Here is an 11,633-nt window from a genome sequence, read left to right on the forward strand (position 1 = left end):
CTTTTCCTTTCCCCAAGAACCCATTTCCTGTTTTACATAGGGTGCTGGTGTTATTGTTTTTTGGTTCAATATTGGAGACAGAGGACAACTTTGGCACCACTAGCTGTCACCTGAGGCTACAGAGCTGGTGGCAGGAAGCTCCACCCCCTTAACCCATCGCAAGGGCTTACACATGAAGAGCCGGGGATCGGAAATCAGGAAAATAATCAACGGGGCCGATGGATGCCTCCTCTTCCGCTTTTAAGAACTTTGTGATGTCACTGGGCTCACCTGGCAGCCAGCATAGTCTCCGCATCTGAAAGTTGGCTGAGCAACAACCTTAATTCTACCTGTGACGTGAACTTCCCTTTACTGTGTAAGGTCCCATAGTCATAGGTTATAGGGATTAGGATGGATGCTGGGGTGGGGGTAGTACTGTGCCATATTTTTTAAAAATATATTTTTATTGATTTCAGAGAGGAAGGGAGAGGGAGGGAGAGATAGACACATCCATGATGAGAGAGAATCATTGATCGGCTGCCCTCTGCACGGCCCCTACTGGGAATTGAGCCCGCAACCCAGGCATGTGCCCTTGACCGGAATTGAACCCAGGACCCTTCAGTCCACAGGCCGACGCTCTAGCCACTTAGCCAAACCAGCTAGGGCCTGTGTCATATTTTAAATAAGGTGGATTCTAACATACTTCCCCCAAATTGGATGGGCCACACATTATCACCAAAATGTTTTTCTATATTTCACTTTTTTGCCTTGTTATAGAGATATGTCCATCGCAAGCCACAAAATACCAGCAGCAGCGACGACCAAGTATTGCCTTCGCCCCACACGCCAACCGTGTGCTAGTATGTCCTGGGCGTGGTCTCACACTCGCCACGCCTCTCCATGTGAACACACGGCCCCACTTCAGAGGCAGGACCTGCTGGTGTCTCACATCTGCACTTCCTTCTCACCCTGTCGCCTCGAGACCTGCTGTCCAGACAGAGACACAGTCAAGAAACTGATGTCCTTGGCAGTGACAGCGAGGTCGGGCATCCCACACTCACTAACGTCTGCTCTTTAAAGTAAAAGGGGGGTGGAAGTCCTGAGTTTGAGGACTGGTTCGAGAAAGGAGCCCAGGCCTCACTCTTTGCCATGAGTCCTCCGTAACTGGGCTGCCTCTCCCCCTTAGGAGGATGCCATCGTAGAGTTCCTCTTTCCAATTACTGGGGGCAATCCGATTACCCAGGCTGTCCGTATCAGTTTCAGACGGACTATCATTTTTCAAGAGCATGGATGTCGACAAGAGAAATCAACAAAAAAGCTGCAGTAAGCGCCACGTCAATTCATTCTTTCAGAAAGAAGGCTCTTCAGCCTGCACGGACCCTTCCCCTGCCAGAGAGCGCTCTCCATGCACACGGCTGCCTCTCATCCTCTGCCGCCTTCCTTTTCTTTCCTCAACATGGAGTCAACCCCTGGGAACAGAAACCGCGCCGGGGGCTGCCGGCTGTGGGGACTAACGCTGTCTCACTGGAGTGGAGGCCTGCGCCCCCGCCTGCAGAGCCACACCAGAAAGCCAGCTCCCACAGGAGGGAGGCACGAGTGGGATTACCTGGCTGCAAGGCCAAGTTCAGGAGGTCATTGCTCCCTTCGTTGTGTGGAGATGACACGGGATGTTGCCTTCAGCATCACAAAAGAAAATATGCATGCCCTTGGCAGAGTCTTTTAGAGACTGTGATGCTGTAGGGGGAAGCAGGTGTGGTGTGGGAGGGTTTAGAGCCTAATGTAGAGTCAGTTAGACCTGGATCCAAAGCCCTACTCTGCAAGTCAGTTCCTGAAGCCTCACTCTTCTCATCTGTGAAATGGGGAGGCGGTTATTCTCAGCATTTTTCTCCAGATTTGAACATGGGCCTCCTTTTAATTATCCTTTTATTCCTCAACAGGCCAGTTTTCTTGGATGCTTAGCACACATTCATCAGATTTTCACCACTCACGCATACCATTTCACAAACCACGTTCTATAATTTAAAGACTGATAATGATTCGATGGAGCCGAGAATCCAGGGGACTGGTGCGGCTCACAGAGGGGCTGGGGAAGCTCTGTTTGTTTTGTGTCATTCATCACATTTCTTCTCACCGAGTCCAACCAGGAACTGCTCTGACCACTGCTGCCTCAGGACTCAGTTTAAATACACATCCATCTAAGATGGTAATGTTCAGTGAATGTCAAAATCACACTGGACCCAGGCACCCCACTTCCTGGAAGCGCCTGCTGAGCCGCGTGGACACTGCCCAGCTGCGTGTCTCCCGCGGCCCTCAACAGCTCGGCTGTTGCCGGGAGCAGAGGACAGACCCCGATACAGAAGGTGGAATCTCGCGCTCTGGAGAAAGGAAAATCTTGACTGGGGCCAGAAGAAGCGCAGTGGAAACGCTGGGTGGTTCACACAGGGGAAGATGCCCTCCCCGTGCCTGCAAGAGGACAGTCTTATCGCTAGAGATGGAGAATGCACATCAGGCTGAATCTGTACGAACAAACCTACTAAAACAACTCTTCTCTTCCATTGGTTCCCTGGGCGTCTCCTGGTCCCTTCCCCACACTTCACTGCCCTTTGCTCCAACTCTTTTCCTTTGTCTTAATGCATCCCCACAACTTATTGTTCTTTGTCTCAGAAACATATAAGCTCTCAGGCCTAACTTCATCCTATGAAGCCCCCATGCCATGTAAAAATAGCAGTATCAAATAACATTTGTATGCTCTTTCTCCTGTTGGCCTGTCCTTTGTCAGTTCCATTCACAGACCCCAGTCACAGAACCTAATAGGGTAGCAGAGGCCAGTGCCCAGCGGGAAACAAATGTCAGAGAAGGAGATGAGGGAGGAGGAAGTGCAGGCCTGATGACATACAGATGTCCCCGGATGCAGCCGAGCCTGAAGCTGTCCCTTGGTTTCCCATTTCCGCGAGTCGATAACTCTCCTCTTCTTTTATTAGGCCAGTTCGCAAGCAATGGAGCACTGGGTGCTGTTTCCTCCATTTGACAAAGGGGGTGCAGAGTCTGAGAAGTTAAGTCACTCTTCCTATGGCTACAGTGCAACTGACAGAATTCAACCCCAAGTTGAATAGCTGGCCCCCCGCACGGTGGCAGGTGGGGAAACTGTGTCTGCAGCTTTTCCTTTGACAACTAGCTAATCCCTTCTCTACGGGGAAAGCAGCGTTTCTAACAGAAATGCCAAGTTTCTCAGTTGGAGATAGTTTCTTCAATATAACATACGCTGAGGCTTGGATTTCCAGACTAGACATTAATAATGTACATGTACAACCAAGACGAGCCGTCCAAAGCCAACCGGAACGTAATGTTCTGCATTTGGATCCCGCTGGCCTAATTGCTGCCTTGATGCGATTAGTCCCAGGGGGCTGGTACAGATAACTTGGTTACGGCTTTGAAATCCTCCAAAATTGCTAGATCTTACCCGAAATCTGATTTCACATTTTCTTAGTGCATTCCAAACGTGAGTCGTGATTTTTTAAAATGCACATAAATATTTGCAATCAGCATCACTTGGGCTCTGAAGATAAACAGTCATAAAACAATATTGTGACCGCATTTTCCCCTCCTGCTAAACCACTTCCTCCGAGGGGGAAAGGTTAGACTAATCAGAAGTAAATTAACTACAGCTGCAGCCAACCCCCTTTCCACAGAGAAGACGGTGTGCAGGGCGTGTGCCCGCGTCCTCACTGCTCGGCTGGGCTGCGGCGGAAACTCTTCGGGTCCAATCCCCGCGAGGACAGACGCTCTTCCTAGAGCACCTTGGAAGGCGGTGGTGGCTCTCGCTGCAGCCGAGAGTTGGGGCAGGTATGGGGCCTACAGCCTGCGTCTCTCTCTTCCATTGACGGTCTTGTGATGAGTTAATTCATGTGTATGCGTGTTTAGAAATGTTATTTTTTAAAAAAAACAACAACAAAAAACAGCTTATTGTTTTAATTTACGCAGCTACGGGCTGCCAGCAGTCTTCCGCTCGGCTGCCAGAAGAAATTTAGCTTCCAGCTTTATGACGCTGTTGCCTAGCTCACTGCAAGTGCTTGGTGTGAATGCTGTGCGAAGCAATGGGCCAGCAGCAGGCGTGCTGCCCCTCAAACTCGGGGGGGGGGGGGTGGTCTCAGGCTCCTGCTGTCCAAACGACTTTCCAACCCACTTTGCCCTCGACATCAGTCAGCAACACCAAATGCCGGGTCCCCATCTGCATCCTAGTGGCTGAATGTTTCAGGGTTAAGATTAAGGTGATGCGTTGATTCATTTGTTCACCCATTCAACCATTTACCCAGTCCTGCTGGTCACCAACATCCATCTGCGTGCTGGAGACCCAGAGCAGCGGAGACTGCTCTCCTGAGCTGCCGTCTATGGGGACGACACGCCATGAGCGATCAGCACACTGTGGGGTGCTGGCAGGAAGAAGGACGAAGGAGGGAACGGGTTTGGAGTGGAGGGAGGGCGATGCCATTTCATTGTGTATTTGTTTATATGTAGCATTGGGTAATGATAGCCCCTTTTCTTGCAACTTCCTTTGTTCAATAGGCCACATTTTTCGGGGCTAAGGTTCCAATTAGCCCGGAGTTGCAGAGCTCACAGTCTGGAACCAGGCAGTGGGTTCAAATCCAACTTGGCGCTCATGAACTCGGAGATCCTGGGTGGCGTGCTGCCACCAAAGCACCTGCGTTTCCCCAGCTGTTCACTAGAGGAATGACCAAAGCCGCTCCATGAGCCACAGGACACAGCATGTGCACTGAGAGCGTGGCTGCGGCTTTGCACAGAGACAGTTACTGTCACTCCCGGGAGCTCCGATGAGCCCAGTCGGTGGCTGGGCAGCCTGCGGATAGGGTCACCTCACCCTGCCCCGGGCCATTGCCAGGTGGCCGCGCAGGGTATGTCCAGGTTCCCGACGATGCTGTGTGAGCACCTCGGCAGTGTGTGTGTACCCACTGGCCCCTGTATTTCTGGGGCCACTCACTCCCCGAGAGTGAGGGTCAGCGGGTGTTCTAGGGGGACCCAGGCCACTGTTCCCCAGCAGGCCATTTGCCCGTACCTCCCTACCTCCAGATGTTACCAGTCTCTGAAATCCTTGCCGCTATGATGTGTGAACGCTGACATCCAGGGGTGTCTGATGAGCATTTCACAGGCATTTGGTGGGGCTGGACATCTTTTTATACGGAGGGTGTCGTCTCTGTGCTACCTGCTGAGTAACTACCTGTTCATAGCCTTTAGCTCCTTCCCCTACCACCCTTCCCCTTTTTAAACTAAGCATCTGTTTTCAAGATGAAAAATGCTCCATGCACCTAGCCAGTATGTTAGGCCAACTTATCATGTAAAGAAACACCAGCCAATTGCTAACATTCTTAAGCGTGGCGCCAGGTATTGGGTTAAGCACATTCCATGAATTCACTTTCTTCGCCATCACAGCATTCTGATAAGGCGGACATAATGCCTATCTCCCTATAAAGAGATGAAAGCACAGAGAGGCTCAGCTACTGCCCGAGGCCACACAGCTAGGGAGGGCAGAACTAGGCCTGGGATGCAGGGAAGTCTGGCCCTACCTCCAGCCATCACTGTTCTGCTCCCACAAAGCCGCCCAGCGGCCCCTCACCTGTTGGCTTTGGGGTTCTTCTTATGAGCTGGGCCCACACCACCTAAAGACATGCTTCCTTCAGCCACTCAGGGGCGGTGCTGCTGAAATGCCAGGTTCCTTGTTGGGTGGCACTAGCGAGATCCCTACGGAAAACCAGCAGCTCCCGCATCCTTTCCGGGTGGGGATTTTGCTTTCTTTTGTCTTGTTTTTAAGCTGCAGCTCTGAGCACGTTTGACCCAATGCAGACGCTCTGGTGTTTCTTTGCACGAAAAGAGGTGCTATTATTAAGGCAAATATTGATTTATCAGTTGTAACTACTGATGCTGGAAAGCGGAGGAGGGTCTTTTATGTGTGTGTGTGTGTGTACTTTTTTATTTATTTCAGAGAAGAAGGGAGAGGAAGAGAGGGACAGAAACATCAATGATGAGAGAATCATGGATCAGCTGCCTCCTGCACGCCCCACCCCACACTGGGGATCAAGCTGCAACTCGGTCATGTGCCCTGACCAGGAATCGAACCGGAACCTCCTGGTCATAGGTTGATGCTCAACCATAGAGCCACACCGGCTGAGTGAGGGTCTTTTTTTTAAGTGTGTGAGCAGTGAATGCGCATTTGGGAGCGCATGTTCTGGTGGGCTGGCTCTGCACCATGCACCGCGCCAGCCCCTGTGATCGCCTCTCTTACTGGTTCTGCACGAAGCCCCTGTGCAGCGGGGCAGTGGTTACTACTGCCATTTTACAGAGCAGGACACCGAGGCTCGCCCAGGTCCTCCTGGCCTCTGAGGGGTGGAGCTGGGTTTGAACCCAGCCTCTGGTTCCCACAGCCAGGGGCAATCCCAGCCTCTGCCCCAGAGGAAAGCTCTAGAAGGCACCACTGGGAAGACTGCAAGATATTTCCATTTTGTTCGCTGCAGTGACCAGGTTTCTGTTTGAAAGAGCCCATGCACCAAACAGCAACAAAAACAAAACAAAATAAAACCACAGCAGGCTGGTCCGCCTGGGGAGAGAACCAGGTCGCATGTCCGCGCCCCGCCTTCCGGACCCTGGGACTGTGGGTGTTCTGTGAACAGAAACTTTGAGCCGACACCTTTACAGGGGGAACCCCAGTGCTGAAAGATGACACGAAGGGGGCTGCATCTCACACACGAGGAAACTGAGGCTTGACCTGGGAAGAAACTTCCCCGATGCCACTCTGGCCGCTAGCTGAAGTTAGTGTGGTAGGCCAATGGATGGCTCCCCAGAGATGTCCGAGCCTTAATCACCGGAACCTGTGGCAGCAGGGACGCTGCAGGTGTGATCACAGACTCTGAAATGGGGGATTATCCTGGGTTATCTGGGAACCCCAGGTCATCATCAGGGTCCTATGAGAGGGCGGCAGGGGGGTCAAAGTCAGAAAGAGATTGGAAGAGGCTACACTGATGATTTCAAAGATGGAGGAAGGGGCCACAAGCCAAGGAACGCAGGCGGCCTGTGGACATGGAAAAGGCAAGGATGAAATTCTCCCCGGAGCCTTGACTGGAGCTGGGCAGATCAATGTAGGGCTGGGCAGGACTTCTATGTAACTGGAAGATAACGAACTTCTGTTCTTTGAAGCCACTAGTTTATGGTAATTTGTTACAACAGCAATAGGAAACTAATACAGCTGCCCTTCTGCATCCCCCCTTCACGCCTCCCCGCACCCGCAAACACACATATTGTTTCCAGGTTATTATGACACAGAATGGTTCACTATTTGCTAATTCAGTGTTTTTAGCATCTTTACAGCGCATTACTTGGAGAGTAGTGGGAATTGCCTGTTGTACAGGAGCCCAGCCACACCCACGGTCCACATGCTGTCTGCGCGGTTCTCCTGCTGCTACGGCGAGGCTGAGGAGTTGCCACAGAGACCGCATGGCCCACAAGGCTGAGAACGTTCTCCGTCTGGCCCTCTGCCGGAGTGTCCCGACCCCTGCATTATCGCGCGAGGAAATCAACCGAGAGTGAAAACACGGAGGACAGACATTTCCGTTCAATTACACCGGGACCTAAAAGGCCGTTTTATTCTGCCACAGGCCAGTTCTCCTATTGCAGACAGCTGAGAGGGGCAACTATCGAGGGGCCCAAAGGCTGTTGTGGGGTTCCGTCACTTCTTTAAGCCCTATCTGGGGAAGAGAACTAATGACTTTTGCTTAATTTGACTGCTCAACTCAGCTCCAGTTTTCCAATGGAATCACTTCTTGTTCAGATGCGCACTCTGGTCTGTGAGGGAGGAGTCTTTGAAGGTAAGGCACTGTGGGTTCAGATCCCAGCTCTATCACTTCCAAGCTGTGCAACCTTACATGAGCAATGGGGATATTAATTATACTTTTTATTATTTGCTGATTACTAAGTGATGATCCTAAGTTGCTTATTAGGATCATCATTATAAAGCCCCTGATCCAATGACTGGCCTCTACAAAGGGTTTAAAATGGAAGTTCTACCCTTTTTAAAAATATATATTTTATTGGGTTGCCATGTTGTCAGTTGCTGCCTGGTCAGGCCCATTCACGCCCGTTCTATCCACCTCCTCCTGCGCAGGGGCAGGTGCGCTCCGGCCCCTGGTGCCACCCGTGCCGGACGGTGGACGTGGAGCGGCCCTTCCTCTGCCGGGAGTCCCTGAACGGCCAGGCCACGAGTGGGCCTCTGGTCGCCGTCATGGGCCTCAATGTCCCTGCCTCTGTCCGTTATTCCCGTACAGACGTCACCATGCCCGACTTCTCTGATGACTGCCGCGCCGATGACTGTCCTCCAAGGAGCGCTCCCCTGTTTGCAGGAAGGGGCTCTCCTCTTTGGTAGCTGCAACCAGGATGGTGGCCGCCACCCACACCCCGAGAGTGCAGTCTCCCAGGCTGTCTCCAGCAGGAGCGCCTGCCGACGTTGGCCATGTCCAAAATCGAAATCAGGTTGCCCGACATCGTGGAGGGCAAGAATAAGGCCTTCAAGCCGAGAGGCAAGCTGCTGTTCGTGCGCCACCGAACCCAGAGGAGGTGGGACAGGAGGCCGCGCGGACATGTCCCCCTGAGGGAGCCCAGCACGACCTGGAACGAGGGAAGAAGCCCGAGTGGGTCATCCTGATCGATCGGGGTCTGCGCGCATCTCGGCTGCGTGCCCATTGCCAATGCAGGAGATTTCAGTGGATATCACTGCCCTTGCCACGGTCCACTATGACGCCTCTGGCAGGACCCGGACGGGGCCTGTGCCCCTCAACCTCACGGCTCCCTACTGAGTTCACCAGGATGACATAGTGGTGGCTGGCCAGGCCCCTGCTGGGACGAAGGCTCTGCCATCCTCATGTCTTCTGTACTTCAGGGTGTTGATTTGTACGATGTAAGATTTGCTGATAATGTATTTGTAATGTTAATGTGAAGTGATTTTTACAGAGAGGAAGGGAGAGGGATAGAGAGTTAGAAACATCCATGAGAGAGAAACATCGATCAGCTGCCTCCTGCACGCCCCCTATTGGGGATCGAGCCCGAAACCAAGGTACATGCCCTTGACTGGAATCGAACCCGGGACCCTTCCTCAGTCTGAGGGCTGACGCTCTATCCACTGAGCCAAACCGGTCAGGGCAAATTCTACCTTTTCACCAGTAAAATATGGGGTGTGCAAAAGTAGATTTACAATTGTTTGTATGGAAAATAACACAATAATAAATAATAATACAAGAATAAAACTGTTTTTTATGTACTCAGAACTATAAACCTACTTTTGCTCCACCCTGTATAATTTTTTTTAAATTTTTATTTATTGAATTTAGGGAGAGAGAGGAAGGGAGAGAGAGAGAGAGAGAGAGAAAGAGAGAGAGAGAGAGAGAGAGAGACATCGACATCTATTTGTTGCTCCACCCATTTATTCATTCATTGGTTGATTCTTGTACGTGCCCTGACCAGGGATCTAACCAACTGAACTATTAGCCAGGGCCACCCCTGTGTAATCTTATTAGGTGTTTTATTACCATCTCAGACACACAAATGATGGAATTATAAGGAACCAAGGTTTGTTATTCTTGCCTCTAACAAAGTGGCCAAATTAAATACAGGACACCCAGTTAAATGAATTTCAGATAAACAGAGATGAAGTGTTTTAGTATAACTCTGTCCCAAATATTACCTGGGACATATTTACACTAAAAAAAATTCATTGTTCATCTGAAATTCATACTGAGCTGGCTGTCCTGTTTATTTTTTTCTTTTTTGTGATAAATCTGATGGCCTTAGTTCTTGCAACATAGGAAGAGCTATTCTCCATATTTGCCTTTCTCCTCAGAAAGAAATTCTAAGAAACAACCAGCAAGGACTTTTTTCTCTTTTAGATCTAAACTGGCTTTTACCTGGGTTTCCTGAAGGTCAGCACCTCCCTGTCCGCCCCCCACCCCTGTCCCTCCATCCTTCAACCAGCGAATTGGCTTCAGCAAATTCAGAAAAATCCTGCTACAAATACCATTCTGATCCGCAATCCAGACAAGGGGCCCATGCGGTTGGATTTCCTTCCTGTTTATGCATCTTCTATCTAAATGAAGGCGTAATGATACACTTGCTATTCTTGCCATTTTTGCTCTGTTTGATGCTTCGTGATGTGCTCCTCACAAATGGCAGCGAGGAACATTCCTTGTCTGTCACGAGCGCCCGGAGGCAACAAGCAGCCTCCATCAGCCCTCAGAAGTAATTAAAAACAATCAACCAAAAATGCAAGGGGCTTTCAACCCGGATTCCAAACTCCACCTACTTAGAGTGGGAGCCAAAGGCCCTGCAAAGATGAGCTATTTACATTTAACTCTTTGATGCACAGGGGCTTCCAGAGGCTCAAACCCACAGAGCTGCCCGCAGACATAAACACCTGAGAGCCAGCACAGGAGGAACAGTTTCCTAAGAGACTGGGGGTGTGGTGGGGGTGGGGTGAGGGGAGAGTCCAGCCCTGAACCCTAGACTCTCCCCCTCCCCCCCCCACCTTTGGTTGTTTGCAGATTATTAATTTCTAGCTCCTTAAAAAGGCTTATAGGCAACAATGGAAAAAATGACGATGTAAAATTTTTCTTAAGCGAGCATGAGCGGTATTTTTCTGAACAGCAGCAGGTGAAATCAGAGTGAGGGCTCTTGCGGCAGAAACTCAACAGTTTCAAGTGTTTTTTTGTTTGTTTGTTGTTTGTTTCATGAAAGTCTGTACAAATCTCCAGATACAGAAGAATGTGCCACCTCTGCGCTGACATCCCAAGCCGTGCTGATGGCCATTTTCTTTGGGGTGAAAAGAGCTGCGAATCCTGAGAAGCCCCCTCGGTGCGCCTCTAAGAGGAAGCGCATGCAGGGCGGCTGTGAGGAGGAGAAAGGCGAGTGGTCTTCGTAGCCGGCTGGAGAGCTGCAATGCCCAGCGCCCGCAGCCGCCCCGACGGGCTCTACACCAGCCTTCCCTGTGGGCTCTACACTGTGTGGAAGGACGAGGAACTGAAGGGCCGCGCTGCATGCCAGGGTCCCACCCAGGGCTCTGCTCATGCTAAAGGCACATGCATTTTTGTTCGTTTCCAGTGCAGTCTGCCCCGTCTATTAGTTGGACCTGGTGAAGGTGGGAAGTGGTGGGAACTTCCGGGGCATCTGAACGAAAACCCTAGCCGCGGAGTGTGGAGACTCAGCCGCTTCCTGTGGTCAAATGCCTAAGCAGATGCCTCATTTTATCATGCCTGGTGCCTTCTCCCTGTCCTGGGTTTGACCTCCCCATACAGCCTCCTGGTGTTCCTTTGGCCGGGCTCCCAGGGAGCTCTTGGCCCCCAGGGTACAGTGACTGTCAGCGGCAGGGTGACGCCAGCCAGAGAAAGGGACACACCCCAAACAAGGCTGCAGGCCCTCCCCCATTTATGCAGAATAAACACAGTCCACCGCTGGTTTCTTCTTCCCCCCCATGCGGGGGTGGGGGGGGGGGGATTCCATGGGCCAGCATTCCCTGGAATTCCTAAGTCCCGGCTCAGTGGGGGATCGGAGTCCCTCTGCATCTCCCTTTGAGCCTGGGGTCCATCCAAAGTCATGGGGGCGACTCA

General features: G+C 51.4%; 1 pseudogene across 1 annotated transcript; it reads left to right on the forward strand.

Annotated features, from left to right (window-relative positions):
* The first annotated feature begins 8,082 nt into the window (after positions 1-8,082).
* Positions 8,083-10,948, forward strand: LOC308523661 (cytochrome b-c1 complex subunit Rieske, mitochondrial-like; annotated as a pseudogene). Its single transcript has 2 exons — positions 8,083-8,928; positions 10,782-10,948. The product of its transcript is annotated as a cytochrome b-c1 complex subunit Rieske, mitochondrial-like (transcript).
* The last annotated feature ends 685 nt before the right edge of the window (positions 10,949-11,633 follow it).

The sequence above is a fragment of the Myotis nattereri genome (assembly GCF_964212035.1).
Source record: "Myotis nattereri genome assembly, chromosome: 8".
NCBI lineage: Eukaryota > Metazoa > Chordata > Mammalia > Chiroptera > Vespertilionidae > Myotis > Myotis nattereri.